Source organism: Condylura cristata, unplaced genomic scaffold, assembly GCF_000260355.1.
Source record: "Condylura cristata isolate star-nosed mole 26May11 unplaced genomic scaffold, ConCri1.0 scaffold00025, whole genome shotgun sequence".
Classification (NCBI taxonomy): domain Eukaryota; kingdom Metazoa; phylum Chordata; class Mammalia; order Eulipotyphla; family Talpidae; genus Condylura; species Condylura cristata.
Genome location: NW_004567126.1, coordinates 20635486 through 20643168, shown reverse-complemented (window position 1 = coordinate 20643168; position 7683 = coordinate 20635486).

The following is a 7683-nucleotide window of genomic DNA, read 5'->3' as shown; positions in this document are numbered from 1 at the left end:
TAATTTAATGTACTGTCCCAGTGAAATCTCCTAGTCGTCTTATGATTAAGGGGCCAACTTTCTAGGCAGCTAGCAGAGGTATTGTGCTTTTCTTCTCCCAGCAAGTTTCCATTCTGTTATCCACCTGGTTCTGCTACACTAGATGGCAACTGGCAATGCTGGAATGTAGCAGATCAAAGAAGTACTGGTGAGGGTTATCTAAGGTATTTTTATTTGTTTGCCCACGTATTCTAGACTGCCACAGGTAGTGCTCTGGTACCCACCTGAGTGAGTCTGGACTGTTGAGGGCACCTCTCTAAACTTGAACCCTAAATAATTACAAAAAACTAAATCTTGAGTAGCTCATGCCCACCCAAGAATTCTCTCGTTAAAAAGTTTCCACTTTATTTTTTTTTTAACCTGGTCACTGTTTACAGTTATATGCTAAAGCCTGAAATAATGTCTGTGCTGTGGTGTATGAGCATTGCCAATTTTATATTTATTGCAGTGAAGAAGAAACTGAAAATGAGGAGCATGGACATGTGTGGGTGCATGTGGGAGAAGTGAGTTGGGAATCTCTTGAAAGGAGACTTTTTGAACTGGGATCTCCCAGACTTCTCCTTGCTGTTCCTGCTGGGGGATCACTGCTGCTAGCGACTGGACCTCCCCGATGGAAGTTTGTGATTCTGCTTTGGCAACGTTTCATTGACTAGTAGAACTCATTCTGTTTTAGTGCATATTTCAATATAAATGTGAACATTTCACTCAAAACTTGCCTACGACTTTCTCTTTTTATCATAGTTTGATTTCCAGTGGTGAAGAAAAGGCGTTTCTCCCCTTATTACAAGCATCTGTATATTTTTAACAACCTGCTGCTTTTCTGTGGGACTGAATATCAAGCTGACCCTCTTCATCTAGCTCCTCAGGGAACGGTGAGATGAACACAAAAGGAATACTTAAGTAGGTAAATGGAAAAAATGTCAAAGCAAATGTTCAGATTAGTTAAAAGTATCTGGCAGTTAAAAACAGAATTAGGGCCTCCCTTGTAGCACAAGGAGTTAAGTTTCAGCACTATAAAGCTATCCACAGTCACTGCAGCACGAGTTCAATCCCTAGCCGGGGGAGAGATGACCCACATGGTGCAGCAGACCTCTCCAGTCTCACTGGCTGTTCCCTTCAGCAGTGTGTTTTCAGTAGATCTGCCTGTGTTGTTCTCCACTCTATCTCTGGTGAATCTTTTCACCTACCCCCACCTCTGGCTTGCACCCCAGCTCTTGTGTGCATAAATAAATCTTAAATATATAGGGCCATCCCTGGTGGTGCAGCAGGTTAAAACACAGCACAAAGATGCTTAAGCCACTTCCGCATGAGTTCGATCCCTGCCTGCCTTAGAGGAGATCCACATGGCGCGGCAGACCTCTCCTGACCCGCCCGCTGCTCCCTTCAGCAGTGTACTTTGTTGATGTGCCTATTCTGTACCCCACTCTGTCTCTGGTGAATCCTCTCACCCTCCATATCTCTGGCCTGTACCCCAGTTCTGTATGAATAAATAAATCTTAAAATATATATATATATATATATATACACACACACACACAGCCAGTAAGCTAACGTTTTGACCCTTTATTTTTTTAATAATGTTTATTTTTACATCATTTTGTGCCTTTTTCCATCTCAGTTGTAATCTCCATGGGCTTCCCATCACCAAATCACCCATGTGCCATCCCCATGGTCCAGTGCATTTCCCTCCCCTCACCGTTTTTGATCCCATTCCAGCCCTGTAAAATGTCTTGTATATAGTTGTTCATTATTTTCCCACCTGGTCCTTTACACTCCTGCTATGAATGAAACCATCCGGTATTTTTTCCTTTTGTTTTTGGCTTACTTCACTAAGCATGATCTTTTCTAGCCCCATCCATGTTGCTGCAAAAGGCATGAGTTTTGGTTTTTTGGGTTTTTTTTTGTTTTTTTGTTTTTGTTTTTGGTTGCTGAGTAATACTCCATTGTGTGTGTATGTACCACATCTTTTTTTTTTTTTTTAATATTTATTTGTGCATACAGAAATGTGGTACAGGCCAGAGGCTTAGGGGTGGTGAGAGGCTTCACCAGAAATAGAGTGAGGAACAGAACAGGCAGATGGACGAAGTACACTGCTGAGGGGAGCAGTGGGCTGGCCAGGAGAGGTCTGCCATACCATGTGGATCTCCGGGGCAGGTGGGAATCGAGCTCATGCAGAAGTGGCCTCAGATTCTCAGTGCTGTGCTTTAACCCTCTGCGCCACCAGGGAGGGCCTGTACCACATCTTTTTCATCCAGCCCTTTTTTTTTTTTTTAAAAGATTTATTTGTGCATACAAAACTGGAGTATAAGCCAGAGGTGCAGAGTGATGAGGGGATTCACTAGAGACAAGAGTAGGGAGCAGAATAGGCAGTTTTTGATGATGTACACTGCTGAGGGGATTAATGGGCGGGACAGGAGAGGTCTCCTGCACCATGTAGGTCACTTCTCTGGCTGGGGATCAAACGTGCTGAAACAGCTGTGACTACCTTGGTAGTGTTGTGCTTTAACCCGTTTCACCACCAGGGATAGCCCCGTTTTGACCCTTTTCCCTAATTCCAACCTTTAGAATTTGTTCACATGAAATGGCCCTGTTTCATTTGTGTTGCCACCCCTTATACTATCACCAGTTTTTCTCTCCATTGTTTCTTCCCTACTTGAACTGGAAAACTTCAAGTAATTTAACTTTCTCAAAGTACCTGTGCCATGTAGGGAGGAAAGCCTCAGGATTACATTTCCCATCTATCAACCACCTAAGCACATTATATACAGTTGCGTCCCCATTTTACACTAGTCTTAAAGAAGTCATGTAATGCCAGATTTAACCTGGCTTCAGTAGCATCTTTACCACTAATTCAACCTGCAGTTTCTTTTGAGCTCTAGATTCTGATTTACTGAAGTTCATGATGAATGTCTCTAGTTTGCTTTTCAGTTGAAAGTATTAGACATGAACCTTCTCGCATTGTCTACGGCAACTTCAACCAGTCCAATACTTATAAATTCCATTTGGACTCACTTTTTCCAACCTTAAAATTAGCAGAAATGTTTATGGAGCAAAATTTTTTGGTGGGACACATGACGTTCAAATATTAACTACTGTACTAGCATATCAAATTAGTTCAGGTTGGGGCCTCCCTGTGCAAGGGCTTAAGTCTCAGCACTATGAAGATAACTGCAGCCACTGCAACATGAGTTCTAGACTTCCATCCCCCCGCCCAAGAGCTGACCCACAGGGTGTAGCAGACCTCTCCTGTCTTGCCCTCTGCTCCCCTCAGCATTGTGTTTCAGCAGATCTGCCTGTTCTAATCCCCCAACCCCCCCCCACACACACACCACTGGCCTATACCCCAGTTCTCGTTCTCATAGATAAATTTTTTTTAATTAGTTCAGATTTTATGGTGGTGGCACATGGGTGATTGGAAATGGGAAGCCCAAGGGGATTATAACTGGGATGGGAAAATGCACGAAATTATGTAAAAATAAACTTACATTATTTTTAAAAATTCATATTGAAAGAATATTGGGCTAAGTGACATTAAATTATCTGAAAGAAACTCTAAAAGTGGCAAAAAGATAACTTTAAAATGGGAGTTGTTGACTTATTCCAAGGAATGGTAGTGAGGACCTAGTTGCAGATGAAATGCTGAAGGTTCTGTCAAGAACTTGAAGTATACTTACCGCCTCTGCAAGACCAAGAAGTTTTTACAGATAGACTAGGATGGGTGTTTGCTGTGAACTACCTCATCTAAGCTGGGTGAAGGCTACAGTTTCAGTATATTACAATGGGACCACATAGTATAGGAACCTTTGGTAGATAACAGTTCTCACTCATCACAACATAAACATGTTCTCATTGACCCCACACACACACACACACACACACACACACACACACACACCCTTTTAGCTACAACAGTCTGCTCCAAGTACAAGCTCTTTACAGCTATAAGGCTAGAGCAAGGGTCAGGAGTTACACTCCTGGCCCAGCAGGGCCTCTCCTGGTGACTAACACCACCAACCACACCAGAAATAATTGCAGCAAATTGATAATGCTGATAGAATGTTCCTTGTTAGCTAATAATTTCTAGTGTTCTTGTATCAGTTACTCATCATTCTTCACCACAGTGATGCTATTGGATTAAAGTGGTTTATATGAATACATAAATTTATATTTATACAAATATGTTTTTTCTTTTTTTATTAAGATTTATTTATTTATTCATACATATAGAACTGGGGTACAGGCCGGAGATGTGGAGGGTGAGAGGATTCATCAGAGACACAGCGGGGAGCAGAACAGGCAAAATTGACAGAGTACACTGCTGAGAGGAGCAGTGGGCGGGTCAGGAGAGGTCTGCTGTTCCATGTGGGTCACCTCAGGGCCGGATCTAATTCACACTGAAGCAGCTGCAGCCAGCTTGCAGTGCTGCATCCTAACCCGTTGTGCCACCAGGGAGGGTCTATAAACCCTCCAATAAGATGTGGAGATAGTAAATGTATTTTTTTTTCTAGTCATTCCCCTGCATTTAATGACACTAAGCTCTTCCCCACCCTCTGTCCTAGAGCTGGCCTTTGTCATCTGCTTATGGGTTTCCCTAAGATCATAGGGCAAATGTGAAAACTGCCTAGGTCCTGAGGTCATATCAACTCTCCAAACTATCCCAAATGAATCTCTTTAATGACCCTGGAGAAGTAGAAGAGCCAGTGGTGTGGTCGAAGGGAAAGTTACTTCACCATCATCTACCTGGGGGAAAACTGGACAAACCAACAGGAGGATCCGTCTCAGCCATGGCCAGCCAGTCTTGGCTACTGGTAGCCAAGAAGCAAAGACCTAAAGTGTTTTGCTAAACTGTCTGACACTGGTCTGAGTTTTGCTATGTCGCTTGCTTTTTGCTTGTTGGCTATTCATTTTAGCTTGATTCACATAAACAAATGTTACAGATCTTTAAGCACACTCTATGCACCCATCAAACTGACAGCACACTGAAGAATTCACGACTCACAGTGCATGTGGCATGCCCCTCGGCCACCACCGTAGTCCTACCGATGCGATGTGTCACATCCATGCTCTCCAGGATCTGACTCCTTCAGTTCAGATCCTCCATCCCTCACTGCACCTCAAGTCAGTAACATGGAGCTGTGAATCTGCCCCGAGATGAGACCTCCACCTGCTCCTACCTCTCTAGCTCCTCAACTTTTAGGAACCCCTAGGGATATATCTTGGGTATTTTCCAGTCTCCCCCATTTCCAGTTCTTATTTGAGTTCCCACAATAACCTGTATAAAGCTTTTACCTGTTTGTCTGCTCTTAGCTATATATTATGAATTTCCCCCCCTTTTTTTTAGTTTTTTTTTCATTGTTGATTTGGATTATGAATTCCTTAATAACAATGTTTTAAAAGTCTTTGTGTTACCAGCACCTAGCTTTGTCACTTATGACTGAGCAAATGAAGGGACAAACAGGAGATTGTTCTGCTCCTGGATAGCTAGTAATGGTCAGAACAGGAACTGAAACACAAATCATGATTTTAATTCCAGTTGTTTCAAAGTTATCCCTTCTGAGGAACGGTATAGATTTTATTCTTGCTAATGATAAATAGGGACAAACAAAATTGAAGGACAATAAAGACATGTGTGCCTAATATAAAAATTGTTGATAGACTTCTGTCATTGTTAGACTGGACAGAATTCATCTGGGTAGTTATTGGAAAAGAAGTTAGAAGGAAAAGACTAATTTGGAGAAACAAAGTATTGTGAATGCTGTGAGGGCTTTAAGGGCCGGTAAAGTAACACAGGAAACCATGGGATGTAGCCTGTATCTGAACCAGAGAGTAAAGAGAACAGAAACTCCAAAACTCACTCACTGAGTTGCGCATAATCTTTAGATACAGTCAGGGAGGAGTAAAAGGTTCTTCAATTGCATCTTCTGATTTCTTAGAGACAAAAGCGTCCTTGAAATAGGAGGATGACTGGCTCACTTTTATCAGTGATCTTTGGAGACACAGATTTGAGCTGATCAATTATTTATCTGCTTGTTGTCAGCAACCTGATGATCAGCCTCATTTCCTGGAAAGCTCTGAAGCTGGTTCCATTACATGGCTAAGAGAACCAGAAATATGGTGCGCCTGAGTCCTGGCTGAATGGTGAAAGCCCAGGTTTAGGAACTGAAACTTTAAATAGGGGCCAACTTGTATTGGCTGATGTGGCAGTCTATTCCTGGCAGGAAGCCCTGGCCACTCAGTCAAAGCCACTTCCCCTCCTCCACTTCAGACAGTAGTTCAGGACGTTGAATGCAGCCCAGCTCAGCCCCACTGTGTAGTGGTTAGGACAATGGAGATGAAATGGCTCCTGAAAACTTTCATTTGCTCAAGACACACCATAAAGGGGTATTTAAAAGTCGGACTTTCTGACATTAGCGTTCTTGCTTTTCCAGTAATACTGTGAAGCTATATGACAGGTTTGAGATGTTGTGTGTCCCCACCCCCCATTCCATCCCCACTCCCGGTGACAGAATACATACTGTGACTGAGTCCCAGTCTGATGACCTGCACCCTGTTTTCACACTCCTTGAAGGAGAGAGAACCAGATACACAAGCAGTCCCAGGAAAGGACAGCTTGCATGATGGGGGCACAGATTTCTGTGTCAGGGTCACCTGTGTCCAGGACAGGTCTCTGAGTGTTAAGTGTGCTTCTAAGCCCCTTGGATGGTCATAGTGAAAACAAGGAATTTCAAGTTTGTTCCCTTTAGAGGGATTGGTTTTGTAACTTAATTTTTGGTTACAATTACACCATTACTTTATTCAGAACTCTCTTGATTCTAACACTTCCCAAAGCTAAATAACTTGATTGGAGTCTGGAGTCCATCAATTACTGTGTTTAGTGTCCTAGTCTGGGTGCAGTCTTAAGGTTAATTTTAAAAATACCCCTGAGACCGCTGAAGTTTCCCGTCATATTGCTCCAAACCTCAAAAATCTCATGACTTAACATGGAGTCAGACCCAAAGGAAACTGGGAACCTTGTCAGCAGCCTAGGGAGTGGTCCCCTAACCTAGGTCCCTTCTGCATAGACCCAGGCTGGGAAGGATGGCCCTGGGGTGGAGGAAGTCCTCCGAGCCTTGTGACGCCTGTCTGCTAACTGCCAGGCCGGCTTGGGCTTTTTATATAACAGGGCAGAGCATACAGTAGCTGGGCCTGTACAGAAGGCCGCCTTGAGAGCTTTACGTCTCCTTTTTGTGCTCACAAGTCTGACTGAGACCTGGCCCTGCCCTTCTTTCATACCACAGCCAACAAAAAGACCTTCTCTCCTTCCAGAGCTGCCAGACTACAGAAAGGGCCTATTCATAACTGGCCATGTTGTTCCCTTGTAGGGGGTGGGGGTAGAAGGGCTGAGGACCTTTTCAGACCTGAGAACAGCAAAATAATCTGAAGCTGTCCTCTTGTCTGAACACAGAGCTGAAGCATCAAAGGTAAAGCCTTTGAGATGTTGCAAAAGGAAAGGGTTTAGCTAAATAGGTTTCTCCAAAGACATTGCCAAGAGAAAAGGAGCTAACAAATATTGATAGGGATAGGCCCCAGAGCAGTGATTCACAGACAAGCTTCTGGAGTGTTTATTAAAATGCAGGTTACTGGGCTCCACCTCCAGAGGCTGTG